Source organism: Mauremys mutica, chromosome 5 (genome assembly GCF_020497125.1).
Source record: "Mauremys mutica isolate MM-2020 ecotype Southern chromosome 5, ASM2049712v1, whole genome shotgun sequence".
NCBI lineage: Eukaryota > Metazoa > Chordata > Testudines > Geoemydidae > Mauremys > Mauremys mutica.
Window position 1 is genome coordinate 133,923,825 of NC_059076.1, and position 14,928 is coordinate 133,938,752.

At 44.0% G+C, this 14,928-nt stretch overlaps 1 protein-coding gene across 1 annotated transcript in view; it reads right to left on the reverse strand.

The window, feature by feature from the left end:
- CTNNA2 (catenin alpha 2) overlaps positions 1-6,260 on the reverse strand; it is a 765,838-nt gene extending 759,578 nt beyond the window's left edge. Inside the window, exon 1 of the mRNA XM_045017825.1 lies at positions 6,104-6,260. The gene's annotated coding sequence lies outside the window, so the exon portion shown is untranslated. The remainder of the gene's footprint in view (positions 1-6,103) is intronic.
- Between the last annotated feature and the right edge of the window lie 8,668 nt (positions 6,261-14,928).

Genomic DNA, 14,928 nt, shown 5'->3' on the forward strand with positions numbered 1-14,928 from the left:
TCAGGGCTTAGGTGGTTTTGCACATACCTAGTAGAAGAAATGTAGGTGCCTACAAGGTCTGGCAGCTGCTGAGCAATGGTTCTGTGAATGCCAGTGGCACCTACAGTGGCCATTAGGAGCCAAAATCCTCTTTGTGAATCTAGCCCTAAGTGTTAACATTGGCCCCAATCCTGTAATTCTCTATGTGGAGGTGGGCACCCACATGGAGCCCTGCTGATTCATCTGGGCTCCATATGGGCATAGCTGTGAGCCCATAAACAAAGAATTGCAGAACTGGGGCCATTGTCAATAATGGACAACTCAACACACCACAAACTTGATAATTTAAAGCAGAACAAGAGGTTGTTCAGCAAACACTCAAGGGTGAAAAATATTTAATCACAGGAAACACTGCCTGTGTTGCACATTTATTTACATAATTTGTAAGATTACAAGATATGTGGACTCAGAAGTCCTAGACCAACATTAAAATAAAAAGAACATCTTATCCTAACTGAAACAGCAAATACCAAAATCTCTTTTCCAGAAGCAGCCAAGCACTAAAAAAAACCCTCATCAGATAAATATGTCTCCTCAAACTATTCAAGCAAGTTAGAACTGCAAATATTTTTTGTGCTTCTTCTCAATAGGTTTTATTGCATTCATACTTGTTAATATGATTCCTTTGGAAAGGGCACAATTACTACTACTGTAGTTTAACAATATTTTCTTCTTGATTGAACTCACTGATCCACTGTTAATATCAAGCTCTTGGAATTGCTTCAACCATGACTTGTCACTTGCTACTAATTTCATATCTAGTTATAACAAACATTCTACAAGAAAAATACCTAACGATGTAACAGAAAAACCTTATCAGATGCTACTAACATCTTAATAACAAAAATAGAAAAAAATTAAAAGATGTATATTTATATATACCATATGTATGTGATTCTAACTGGAAAGTTACATATTAAAGACATTTTCCTTTTGGTCTTTTCTGTTTTGATACATTAAGCTCTCTAGTCAAAGTCATTTTCTCAGAGTGATAAGCAAGAATGGTAAAAGCTATCACATGATGGATTCAGCTTCACTCAGGCTCTGAATGAGAAAGTGTTGTCAACTGGTCCATTTTTTTAGGAGAAGCACTGAAATTGAGAGGTTTAACGGCTTCCTTATATGCTGAAGGGACATTAATGTAAATTGATATGTATTTCCCTACATACAGATTCAATGCAATATAGAAAAGATGGCTTACTAGTAAACAATAAGGTGTTTTTTTAAGTATTTTAAAAAATAAAGTCAATTATTTATTAACATCATAGACACATTAATAATTTCAGGTAATATTTTCAAAAGTGCTTGAGACTTAGAATCCTAAGTCCCCATTTTCAAAAGTGACTGAGGCATGTCAGAGTTTAAGTTTCATTAAAAGGGACAGTCTCTAAGTCACCTGAAAAAGATATCTTCCATTCATAAATTGTCCCCCATCACCATCTTCAAATGCATTCTAAGCCTTTTGCAGCATATAAACACGATTAAGAAACCCAAATATAAAGACAAAGAGAAGAGGGAAGGAGAGAATAAAGGTTATACCTAACTTAATTATTCCATCCCCGTTTACAATAGCAACTGACTCTCAAAAGCACCTACAATATCTATTAGTTAATACTTATAAAACACTTAGAATATGCAAAGCACTACATAACTGCCGACTATTATTTTTTCCTACCTCTCAAACAAAAACCAGGTGATGTAATCTTACTGAATATTTTATGGGATTCAACCTTACTCAAAGTGATCAGTTCTCAATAAATCTTGAAAAATTGGTCCAGTCTCTGTAACAATGCTGAAATTGGAGGAGGAGGAGGGGGCTGCATGAGGGGATGTTTGGATATTTCCTTCTTTCAATGATCCAACCAGTGGACCAAATTCAGTGATGAATCCTGTTCATATGCCACTTGAGGCACATTGCGCATACACTAAGAACACCAGTGCAGGGGAAAATGTGACTGGTAACTATACAGCTGGTCGAAAATTTTCAAACAGAAATCAACAGATTTCTTTGAAATGTTACAAAAACATGTTTTATGTTGATAATATAACAGAAAAGTCTAAACGCAGCACTTCTACAAGGTTGTTCAATACTTCTAAAATAATTTTGGGGGCAATTTCCATTTTTAAAGAAATCTGAAAATTTCAACTTTTCATTCCAATTTGGGACAAAAAGAAATTTTAAATGACGGTCTTTCCTGTGGAATGGAAATTCTAAGTTTCAACCAGCTGTACGGATAAAAGTCATCAGTCGCAGTTCAGTTTCCTAGAATAGTTGGATTTTAATGGTTTAACCCTGTCTGCAACCTATCTATTCATTCCAGAGTTTACCAGAATGCCTCACATACAATTAAATGGGAGAGTTATTGGAGAAAAATCTGTGGGACATCTTGTGTCAGAAGAGACCTGTGTTTTATTATTAACTCACCGACTGACTCACATTATGAACTTGAGTAAATCACTTAACTGATTTGTGTTGTAGTTTCCTGTTCTGCAAGATTGATACAAGACCTGCTCATATTTGTGAAGCACTTTGAGCCCCCATGACAAGAGATTCAATACAAGCATAAAGTACTGTTTTGATTTTTAAAAGAATTCTTGATGGCACAGCGACAAAAATGTTTAACAAAAATAGTTCTGGTTATGGAATTTATTAGGAAACAGTGAAGCATCCCACTTGAATAATCATTGTTAGCTGTCCCTCACCATTCATTTTTTTTAAAACTTGTGCTATGGCTTAATTAATATTTCATGTTTGAGTAAGTATCACACACATTTTCTACAACGTGGCAACAAACATTGCTACATTCTCTAGTAAGGAGGCAAAATACTTCAAATATTGTGAAAACCAAATAAAACTGCACTATTTTTAAAAAAATAAGGAATTATAATACAGTTGTTGTCACCACAGATGTTCTGGAACAATTAAGTTAGCTGTCAATTCCATCCTGTTAATGAGCCAAGCCTTCCCTTCTCTTCTTAGTAGAATCACGTCTTAATCACATTTTCTGCAATGGTGTGGAAAACAGTTCTATCCCATCTACACTAGCAGTTAAATCATGTTCAACAGCGTTCAAGGGTACCCTTTGCTAACAACTCTTATCAGCAAGAGGCAATTTTCTGGTGTAGATAAAGGCAGTAGAGTCCCATAGCCAGGGTTTTTGGTGCTTTGCTTCAGAAAGCAAACACCACAAAGGAATTGGCGATTTGGGTAACCTTCAGTTTCAATAAAGCCCTAGTGTAGTGAAAGTACCCTAGTGAAGTTCTATCAAAGGTTTGTGTCTGAGCAATTGCCAAATAATTAAGGCACACACATAGATAAGTACTGAAAAAAAAGTTTATTTTGGCTAATGACTATAGACAGTGGTAATTGCTGACATTTATTGTATGTCTTTATTTATACCTTATAACTGAAGAACACAGACCTTAAATGACTTTAGTCATCAAGCTGAACACTTAACTAGTCTATATAAACATGTGTTTATCACTGTTATCCTTATTCTTCCTCACCCAATCATTTATTTTGTCACATCCTCTTGTATCTTCTTTTACATCAGATTGCAAGCTCTCTGGGAGAAGAACTGTCTTCCTCTATGTCTGTACAGAGCCAGTACAATAGAGCCTCAAACCTGATTAGGTTCCACACTGCTACTATAATACAAATAATTTTATATTAGTTTAATATTGGCATTCTTTGTTAACATTACTTACTGTATTTATTGTTTCTATCCTTTGTTTTGGGTTATGAATCCTAGCATAAATAGAGCTCCTCTGTTTTGTTATGCTTTTTGAGGGCGGTTTGTAAACAAAGGGTACAGAAAAGGAATAAATAGCTTACACTTCTTTGGCCAACTCTTGAGAGTTCACTCTGTCCTGAAAACTAACGAACTGAGTGGCCGGGGCAGTGTAGAGAGAAAATTTCCCCAAACCCACAGATACAGATAGTGTACAGTACCTATAGAAGGCTGTCATGACAAACACTATTTGGCCCAAAAGATAATTAAGTAACTCTAGTAATTAAGTGGCTCTGTGGCATTTCAGCAGTACCCACACATTTTCAATGTTAACATGACATAAGAAACCTCCAAAACATACATAAATTAAGGTTGTAATTCCACCTCTGAGTTCCAGTGATATTGACAAGGTAGTAGAGCTGCACTCTTGTGGCTTATGTCGTCACCAGAACCCATTAATGGAATTACAGTCTTATTATGTACAGTTGGGGGTACATTATTCCTCAAACAGTCCCTAAATACTGTTACATGATTGACTGCAACATTTCTTCTACCAAACTCAACGCTTGTGCACCTTTAAGAGGAATTCCGTTAATCTCTATGATTTTTTATGCTCCTAGTTGGGGGATGGGGTGGAGGGAGAGACGAGAGCTACAAAACTATAACATTAACCATGAAATTTGAAATGAAAAATCAAATACATTTTAATAGTTAGCTACAGAGCCAATAAAGTCTGTCAATCTCATCAGGAATATCACTAGATTTAAGTCTATTCCTTACTTATTCACCCTCCGCTCCAAAATACACAACTATATTTGCAGTAATCTTGACAAGTTAACATAACCTTAACGTTCCCAAGGAATATATGCCAAAATATGGTACAGTTTGAAAGGTTTTACATTCCTTTGACTGATAGAGTTTTGCATTGCTAGCTATAGTATCTTTTTATCTCCAAAATAACAGGAATGTTGGAACATATTCATCCTGACAAAGTATAAATAAACTTCTTATAGCTCAATAAATGGATGTTTGAAAAAGAACAGGAAAAAATAAAATTGTCTGGAATACAGTACCTATCTCATAAATGCTTTACATGTCATTGTATTGAAGCTGAAGACAGAAAAGGCAGCATTCACATAAAGCATTTCTTAAAAATGCCTGCCCAACACCTTAAAAAGAAACAAGAATTTTACACCCCCAATGTGTCATGAGATAATATAACCCACTCACCCATGAGAAGCAGGTGCATGCTACATATTCCCCTTGTAAGTTTCTTTTAAACACCCTCTGTTTTGCATAACAACATTTTAAAAACATGTTCACTGTGCACACAACAAAACACAGCCCTTCAAAGAAGCAAACAAAGCAACAAAAATCACACCTCTATGTACCAAGTACCCGTTTATACACCCCCTGTTTTGCGGCATCGGCTCCTAATCCAAAACCACGCTATGTCCCGTAGCATAAAACACTTTGTCTGTCACTTCCCACCCCAGATTATTCAAAGCTCATTCATCTGAATGTTTTTGATGTCCCCAGAACATTGTGGATAAAGACAAGCTTCCACTGTACATATTAAAAACTTTAGTTCTTTGCCCCTCGTCAAATGCTTTGTCAGGACTAAGGACCTTTCAGGCTGGATTCCAAATCAAATATTAAGCGGGTGGTTTGAAATGTATTACAAATTGGAAGAGGCCTAAATGGAAAGGGTGTAAAAAGCTGCTTTCTCCACGCTAGCCTCCCCCCTCCCCTTTCCTGGTGGCTTCTTACTGAGACAATCAGAGCAGCAGAGAAAGGCTGTAAATTAGAGACCCAGGGTGGATGGCTAAAAAGCCCTCTGATGCCTGAAGAAAGGGAAATTAAAAAAAATAAATAAAGAGAGAGAGAGAGAAAATGAAAAGAATAGGGAGCTAGAATCACCTCCAAGGGATGGCAGGGGAGAGAAAAGAAAGGACCCAAGCCACCTCTGACCCTTTTCCTTCCCTTCCTAAACAGAATCCTCCGCTTCCCACCCTACACACCGCACAACATGACCATGAATTCAAGTCCATCCTTGAAAGAGAGGTGGGGGATTATCTCTGCCTGTGCCTGTCTGATTCTCTCCCTCCCTCTGGGCGAGCACTACGGCGGCATCAAAAATAGAGCGAGAATGGTGCTTCTGTCTGGTGGGTGCCAAATGCGGCCGCGGGGAGAAGGCGCCCGGGTGGGAGGGGAAGGGGAGAAGAAAGGGAAGGAGGGAGGGAGGAAGGGCGAGGGGAAGGGGGATGGAGGGAAGGAGCCCGGGGATGGAGGGATGGGGGAAGGAAAGGGAGGATGCTTTGCCCTGGCCTCACCTCAGCTCGGTGGGTGGGGACGGGCGAGCCCCTCGCCTCCTGCTCCTCCCCAGCAGCCGCGATGGTCACTGACGGGCCGGGGGTGCGGTGCGGCTCCCCTCACCCAGCGCCGGCTCCCCGCCGCCTGCTGCCCGAGCCGCGCTCGCTGGGCTCTGAGGGAGCCGCCGCCGCTAGAATCTGAGCAGCCGCCACTAGGGGAGGAGGGAGCGCGCCTGCGCCGCCGCCGCCCGGGCTGGGAGACGGGAGGAGGCAGCGGGGCCGCCGGCGGCTCCTGTGCCCGGGGAGGGGGGAGTCCGGTCCCGCGGCCCGGCTACCTGAGCGCGGCGCGGGGCTCGGGCCGCCTCAGTGCGCAGGTGCGGTGAGTATGGAAACCGCGTTACCAAGCGGCAGGCGCGGGGGGGCCGCCACACAGCGGCGGGGACGCGGGGCCGAGGGGGCAGCCTGGGGCGGGCAGTAGCTGGGCAAGGGGGCAGGGCCGGCTGCTGGGCACGGGCGGCGCGGCACAGCGCAGGGCCGGTGGCACCGGCTCCTGGTCTCGGGGGTCACGTTGCGGAGCAGCAGCTGGGCACGGGGGAAGGGCCGGCTGCGAGGCACGGGGGTCACAGCGCAGGGCAGGGCCCGCTCCTGGGCACGGGGGTGGGGCAGGACAGGGCCAGCGGCTGGATATGGGGTGCAAGGCCCAATGCGGGACAGGGCTGGCTACTGGGCATGGGGGGCGCAGTGCAGAGCGGAGCCAGCAGCTGGACACGGAGGGAGCCCAGCGCAGGGCGAGCAGCTGGGCATGTGGTGGGGGAGGCCTGCAGCTGGGTACGGGGGGCACAGTGCGTGGAAGCAGCTAGGCACGGGGGGGGGGGAACAGTGTGAGGCAGGGTTGGCGGCTGGGCATTGGGGAGCCCTGTGGTGCAGGGCCAGGTACAGGGCAAAAGGGCACTGTGCAGGGCAGGGGTACGGCCAGCAGTTGGGCAGTGTGGGGCAGAGACAGCAGGAGCTGGACATGGCGGGTGGGGGGCAGTGTAGGCCAAGGTCAGAAGCTAAGCATGGAGGAAGCCTAGTGCGGGGCAGGGCCAGCCACTGGGGAGGAGGGGCATGGGGGGCACAGTGTCAGGTGTGGCCAGAAGCAGGGCATGGGGGCACAGGGTGGGGCAGGGGCAGCAGCTGGACATGGTGGCGGGGGAGGCACAGTGCAGGGAGTGTCCAGAAGCAGGGGCATGGGGGCACGGGATGGGGCAGGGGCAGTACCTGGACATGTGGGGGGACACAGTGCACAGCATGGCCAGAAGCAGGGCATGGGGGCACAGGGTGGGACAGGGGCAGCAGCTGTGTACAGGAGGCACAGTGCCAGGCAGGGGCAGTAGTTAGGCACAGTGCTGGACAAGGACAATATGGGGTACAGAGATTGGACAGCAAGGGAGATGGGGTTCATGGTTCAGGGCAATGCGGTGGGCACAGGACTAAGGCATTAACAGCCGCCCACAGGATGGGGCTCAAGCACAGGGTCTGGATAGCAGTGGGCAAGGTTACCATGGAAATGGAAAAGGTAGCAGCAGGCACAGAGCAAGAAAGACAGGAGTGCTGATGGGGCAGAGTATAGCCCTGGACGATACGGGTGCAGGACTCCATGGTCAAGGGTGGATCATGCCAATCTGACACAGAGAGAGCCACAGATTGCATGAGGCAATCACCTTAGCACATGGATAGGCTGTCTCATTTATTCAGATTTTGGTCTTGATCACACACCTAGGGTGCCCAGATGGTATGGGGCATAGCAAATGGTAGCAGGCATAGGAGAGCTGTGATATGAAGAGCAGTCCTCTTCCTGGGGTTTAATTGTGTGTATGTAAATTAAACCCACCTTTCAAGATCCCATAAGTTTTAAGTATAGTAATGGGAGAGGCCAGGAGACCAACACCCAAAAATAAGGCAACTTGTTACTAATGTGTTGTTGATTATTTAATTTGCTGAAATGACACCCCCCTTTGCAGGGCCCAAGAGCCAGGCTCCAGTCTGAGTCTAGAAGTCTGCACAGCAATGAAACAGCCCTGCAGCCCTAGCCTGACTCGGCTCAGCACGGACCAGCTCCAGGTTTTTCTTTGCTATGTAGACATACTCTCTGTGTCTTCTAGCCTTGGAGCAGTTTGTCTGTCTTGTTATGTGACTTGTGCAACTCCAGAATTCAAGTCTTACGTATCACTGCCAAATCCCCACAAGCCCCATTCACACCTTTCTGCCCTGGTCTTATTCCATGACACTTTCTCACAACCTGTTTCAGCAGTGATGCCAGACTCTCCACACTATTTGGTCCTTACAGATGGAACACCTTTCCTGAGCTGGTTCACAAGACTATATTTCTCTGTAAACGACACCCCCTTGTGGCCTGGGGTGACCCTGCAGGCACCTTCCTCAGTTTCCCCAGAATAATGTGGTCACAGTCAGTCTTTAAAATAATATTCCCCTTCTCCTGGGGTCTAATTCAGTATCATTCATCTCCTACAAAGACTCCTTTCTGCCCACCACTCAGGTTTAAAAGTCCTTCGCCTTGGGACTGTGGCTTTAAAGTTCTGTCCTTCCTGAGCTGTGAGTCACCCTTGAAGGCTAGGGTCTCACAGTCCTGGGCTGTGTGCAGCAGCTCAGACCCCTCAGATCTAGGCATGGACTAAGTTAGTCACATGACCAAAATCATTTTCCCACCTGGGGAGGCAAATTAGGCTTGTGGCAGTTGGATTGGGGCCTATCTGCCCTTAAAGGCCAGCTACCCTGTGTAACTCTCCATATCTACATCTCTCCTGGAGACCCATCCCCAGCATGATGCCAACATGAAACTAGCAAATTATATCAAAACACAAGAGAGTCTACCTTGATTTTTAATGCATGCAGAATGACATGCTGAGTTCAAGTTTAATACTTATGAGTGTAGTCCCTTCATCCTCATTCGCTTTGTTATTCTCCTCATTCCATCTCCTTCTGTCTCATTCCACAAATTCCATCCAGCTATTGTCATTCACACTCTCTCTCTCAATCCATCTTCCATTCTTATTCACTCCATCTCAGACATTCACTCACTCTTTTCACACTCTCTCCCAATCTAGTTCCCAATTCTCTCTTCTTCTCCCCTTCTTTCCTGTCTCACATTCTCTCTGTCCATCTCTCTCTCTCTTCCCCATTATTCCTCCTCCTCACCCAAATCAATAACTGCTATCTCTGTCTCCTCCTTTCAGCCATATACTACTGTTATCTCCCCATCCAAAAATCATGCAGTGCCTTCAACCCCCAAATCAATGGCTTCTGCTCCCCAGGCCAAGATGGGCCCTGCTGCTGCTGCTCACTTGGGCAGCAGGAGGCCCTCAGCTTGGGAGGTAGGTAAGAATAACTAGATTTTCATCTCCGCCTTCCTTTTTTCAGGTTTAGGAAGTGGGAGGGTCTGCAGAGGTTTTCACTCCCCCTCAGCCATAGGGGATGGTCACAAGGATCTTCAGTCTCTTCCCACTATTCAGGGCTCAGGGAAAGGGGGTTGTTTCCAGTCTTCTCTTCCTCCCATTCCTAGGCCTGAGGAGATAGTCCTGAGGTCTTCAGTTTCCTTACTCCCAAGTCTGGGAAGGGAAGCTAAGTAGGAATCTTAATTCTGACTTCCCCCTAGCCAAGAGCAGCAGAAGTGACCATGGAAGAGGCAGCAGGAGGGAGAACCCAGAGCCCGCTTGCCAGGAGTCAGTACCAGGAGGAAATGGGAGATCTTGGAGGCACATGCCATCCTAGGTAATAAGTTCTACCCACACCATGCCCATGAGCTGTGCAGCTTATGGGGAATCTTGGTCTACATCTGTTAAGGCTGATTTCCCACTCTGGCACTTTGAGTGCAGAATATGGGCACCTGTAAGGATTCTAAAAATTAATACTGGCTACTCCATGCTTGTCTTAAACTCCCAAGGTTACATCTTTTCTCTGAGCTTGGATGGGTAGATGCTGCCACCACCCAAGTGCAAAAACCCCTTTGAGAACCCAGGAAGGTGCACTTGGAAATTCCTTCCTATGGGGTACCTTCAAGCCCTTCCACACCCCCTCCAGGGAAGAGCTGAGAAAGAAAACAAAGGAAATCAGCTGTTGCCACCAGCTAATTAACCAACATGTGCACAAACCTCTTAGGACCCAAAATTCAATCCTGTTCTTAAAAAAAGGTAAATTTTATTAAAAACAAAAAGAAAGAAAATATATTGAAAACTCAGGCTATTGCTAGATTTAAAAACCCACTTACAAAAATTCAGCATCAAGAATGACCTTCTTGAAATCCAGCTTAAAGGTTACAAGCAAAACAAAAGCATTTGGGGTTAGCACAGAGAAGTCCACAAACTTCTGCTGGCGCTGGTGGGTGCTTGACCCCCCCTGCCCTGACTCCACCCCGCCCCCATTCCAACCCCTTCCCCTAAGTACCCACCCAATTCCGCCCCCTCTCTGCCCCTATTCCAACCCCTTCCCCAAATCCCCACCCCGGCCCTGCCTCCTCCCCTGAGCGCCCCGCATCCCTCCCCCTCCCTCCCAGAGCTTGTTACACCACGAAACAGCAGTTTCACAGCAGCAAGCACTGGGAGGAGAAGCTGGGACGCGGTGCACTCAGGAGAGGAGGCGGAGGTGAGGTGAGTTGGGGCAGGGAGGGTGGGGAGGGGAGATTAATTTTTCCCCGGGGGTGCTCCAGCCCCGGACAAATACATAACTGGAATCAGTCTGGCTCACCTGTCTGTCAGTATTGTTAAATAGATATCAGCATTATAATAATGTGTTTAGTCTTTATTGAATGCTTGTGAGTTGCTGCATGCATTCATCTCATTTATAACATTAGTATCCCTTACTGTAAGGTGTGGTTTGAGTGGTTGCGTTGTGAGCCTCTGTGCCTGTGTGAATTGTCAGACAGGAGAGATATACATTAATTAGTGTGAAGGGATGATAATCAACAGAAGGCATTACATCCTTCCAAACAGGTAAGCCCCATCAACACCAGACAGTCTATTGTGGGATGTTGTAGTTCTGCTCTCCTCCCCTCCAACCCCAAAGATGAATTGTGCAAGTGGATTCCTCCCATCTGCTGAGTTTGCAGTTCAGAGCACATGGCAGGAGTGGGATAAAAACCTCAAACAAAAGGAACTAAAGAGTTCTTTGCTGCTTGCATTCTGGGTGGCAAGAGATATCCAGCTGTTTAGACTGGGTTAGCCGTAAGGAATATATAGAACTTGTTGGTTATAGAAACTTCTATTACCTTTTGAAACTTAATATTGTAACTCATTTGTGCATCTATGTTTCCATGCTTTAACCTTGTAAATAACTCTCTTGTTTTCTTTTCCTATTTAATAAACCTTCATACAGATTATTATATGATTGGCTATAAATGTTGTCTTTTGTGTGAAAGCTAAGGTGCAATTGACCTGGGATAAGTTACTGGTCCTTTGGGACTGGGAATAACCTGATATTTGCCATGATTCTTGGTCTAAGGGACCATCTTTCACAAAGGTACACTCACTGGGGTGGCAGCACAGAGAATATCCACGGGGACTGCATGTGGTGCCATGTTAAGGCTGTTACAGTGCCTGAGGAGTTTACTCTTGATAATTGGTTGGTGACATCTAAGTTTAGAACTCGCAACCAATTTGGGGTTTGTGCCCTACTTCCTAACAGTCTGCCCTGAGGGTGGCACTCACGTTCTTGAGTCACTGTAGGCAGCATTACAACAGCTTTGTTGATGTTCTCAGTCATGAAGGGATGCTTTGGTCTGTTAGGTTGACCTGTTGCTCTGAACGCAAGCTCACCACCCTGTTCTTCACTGGAGTTTCTCAGGCCAGCAGAGCTGGATGGGCATCTCATATCACTCTGCTGGTGCCATGCAGTGCAGCTGATTTCAGAATCAGGTGAAAAGCCAAGAGAAAGAGAGAGACCAGGAGAAAAATGGGGGGTAGAAAGGAGCACATGAGGGAAGGGAAAACTGAACAAGTTCTCACAGGTATCAAGTTTGGGTCCTCGCTGATGCAGTGATGATGATCAAGTGTCCCCACTGGAGTATCAAGTTCTGGTGTCACAGCAACAATCCTTCCACTGTAGCCACGGTGGTGGTGATAAAAATTCCTTTCTTCCCCACCCATGTCTCTTTCTAAGTACCCCAAAAAGGCAATGAGTGAAATAATCTTTCCTCTCATTATTTGTCCACCAACTAGGCCTAATTTCTGACACACCAATTTGGGCTCTGCTCTGCTCCATTTGTTTACCAGTCATAATCTTAACACAGTCCTGAAGTGGTATCAGTAGACCTTTTCTGTTTAAATTAATTCAGTCTCTGTCTCCTCAGACCTTTTCTTAAACAGTTCTAAAAAACAGATTATTGTGACAATTCATGCAACTTTGGCCCCTTTTCACCAGTTAGGCTAACAATTAACAATGGCCTGCCAGGCCTCAGTTATTACACACTGCTTTTTCAATGCATGGCATCAAGATTTCTAGGAACTGAGCCAAGGAGGATGGTTATCTGGGCACTGCATCACTGCTAAACTGTGTGCCTGAATGCAGTGAAGAAGTCTGAAGACCTGGAAGAGCAGTAGGGACTTTTCCTTGGGTCGGTAAATCACCAGAGGCTGTTTCAAAAATACTATTTGCAATGCAGAAATTTATTTCTCTCCTTTTAGGATATTACCTGGTTTGAAACCACTATTATTCCTCCCTCTTCTTTTATCTCTGTTAACTGTTTCATAGAAATCGAAACAATGTTACCACTGGCTATCAAAAACTGAGATAATTTGCTAAGTATTTATTTTGTAACCTAGCAATGATAGCATTTCTGTTCCTCCAGAGAAAAAACTTGAGCGCAAGTCTTTCAGCCACAAGAAACCAACCAACTGTTACTAACTGTCATTTCCAACTGCCATGGAACTGTTCAGTACCAAATTCTGTTCCTTGCATTAAAGAAGCATCATCCCACTCTTCATGCTGTTTGATTACCACAGGTGAGGAAAAAATCATTGTATTGTACCTAGATAAAATGCACTTTTTTTTTTTACACAATACATAATTAACCTGTGGAACTCAGTGGCACAAGATAATCACTGAGTCCAACAGTTTATCAGGATTAAACATTATAAAGAAAATGAGAACAGTTACATTAAGTTAAAAAAGAATAGACACTCACATGTTTCAGGGCATAAGCCATCTACTGTGGGAATTAGGAGGAAACATCCCCTGGGGGCAAGTTAATGCATTACACAGATTCTTGCATTTCTCATTGTAAGTGACAGAGTTTTGACTAAATAGATGACTGGTTTGACCAGGTATGGCAATTCATATGCTCTGAAACGTGGTTCCATCAGGACCATAACAGTATTTTAAACATAGCGCCAAATTTAAACAATTTGGGAACATGTTTAAAACAAACTTTAAATCCTGTCTTGGCAACAAGATGAAACTGTTTCAGCCATTTAGGGGAATTCCTGTGTTGTATTCTGGTCCCTCAGCAAGGTAAATCTGTAGCGCAGAATTTTAAATTATTTAAAAATTAGTATTTCGTTCATTTTACATATGAGATTTTTTTTTAATTTGATGTTGGCAGATCAATTACTGTGTGCAGTTCTCCTCTTCTAGCAAGTTACTAAATTTTAAATGTTGACCATCCTGCTGCCTCATGCACTGCCCAACCTGTTGCACTGTATGCTTCATTCAAGGGCCATTTGGAAATAATAGTATGGGATGACGTAATTAAAGATTGCAGCATAAGGGGCAAAATTAAGGTTGCCTGTATAGTGTTAACTTTGGTGTTTCCTGACTTTTGAGTGCTTAACTGTACAACTTTAATGTTCTTTGTATATATTTTGAAATAAATTTCCTTCTCTTCCCATTCCCCCCCTCCGAAAAACTATTAAAAAAAGAAGTTCCATAAGGTGGTGGAACAGAGGAATAGGGACAGTCTAAAGCATATGTTTAAGTATTTTGCTGAATCAGGCTCTGAGTGTTTTCTTTTGTGTATTGAGGACCTAATTTTAAAACCCTCACTCACTCTGGGTAGTACTTACCTACAATAATAGTCCTACTGAAATGAATGGTACTGCTAGCATGAGTAAGTGTTGGAGAATTAATGCAGGGCTTCTCTGTACCTTCAAAGATGATGTGGTGCATGGCAGCATGGTGTTTTATGAGGGTTTGTAGGCCATTTCCAAAGTAGGTTGGGTGGATGTGAGGAAATCTCTGGTCTATAAGTGGCAGCTAGACAGGACTATAAGCGGTTGGATATGGTTGCAAAGAGTCCTGTGGCACCTTATAGACTAACAGACATATTGGAGCATGAGCTTCCGTGGGTGAATACCTACTTAGTTGGATATGGCTGGTTTTTTAAAAAAAATATGCAGTATAATAATGTAACTTTATTTAAGAGATTATATGAGCAGTGAGGATATTATAATATTGTCCATCTATCAAGAGAGTGTCTTTCAGACTTGGTTGGCTAATGTATGCACAGAAATCCATATGTGGACTCTGAAATACCCATTTTATGCATCTGTGTGCTAATTTGAGTGCTTAAAATAGGTATTTAAGTGCCTACATATGGATGTAGGAGTGTAATTTTTGGCATCTGTGATTGAAAATTGAGCAGCACAGCAAGTAACAGTAATGCTTTCAAACCTTGCAGGTCATTTAAAATGAGTATTGTAGGAAGAATCCTTTGCAAGCTGGGATCTATCACTGGCCATGCTCTCAATCACCTTTTCTCCCTATGTTCTCTCACTCTAAAGAACCTGTCAGTCAGAGCAGGGAGGAACTTACACTGACTTGTGTTTGTGTAGTAGCTAGAAGGCAAACAGCAGCTG